Below are 630 nucleotides of genomic sequence, written 5' to 3' on the forward strand. Positions count from 1 at the left end.
GGGGCAGCTCGGGGAAGGGTGCGGGGCCGCGCGGTTCCGGGCACCAGGTGCCCCCGCAGCGCGGTGCTGGGTCGGGCTGGGGATGTTGGGGCTGCGGTTCGGTCCTCCCGAGGTTTCCCCGCCCGCGCTGTCCCGCAGGGATCCCGCTCCCCGGGGTGCGGGAAGGGCCGCTCTGCGGAGCCTCCTCTCGCACGGCGCGTTCAGCTCCGCGTTCTTCTCCCCCCCAGCGCCAGGTTTGCGCCCTTGGGAATTCCGCAGCAGTTCTCCGCAAACCCGACAGGTAAAGCTGCTCGTCTCCTAGGAATATTGCCCAAGGCTTCAGTCGCAAGCGGGTATGCAAAGTTTGGCAAATCAGAGTGCCAGAAAGGGGGGTTAGATACACACCATCCACTTTTTTTTCCCCTCAGGAGGTTTAATGGTTCAAAGCTGGGGGTGTTGGTGAGAACGTTGTGTTACTAGAAAAGCATCCAGTCTGTTTTTTAGTCTCTACAGGTACGTGTGGGCCTGCAGTTAACTTTAAGTACATAACTTGATAATCTAAGTTTCTTTAACATGATGTTAACTACTAAAACCAAGCGTCCTGGCACAGACTTGGCTTTGACCTTCTATTTATGACTGCATAGTTTCCCT

The sequence above is a fragment of the Chaetura pelagica genome, unplaced genomic scaffold, assembly GCF_000747805.2.
Source record: "Chaetura pelagica isolate M959 unplaced genomic scaffold, ChaPel_1.0 scaffold24, whole genome shotgun sequence".
In the NCBI taxonomy this organism is placed as follows: domain Eukaryota; kingdom Metazoa; phylum Chordata; class Aves; order Apodiformes; family Apodidae; genus Chaetura; species Chaetura pelagica.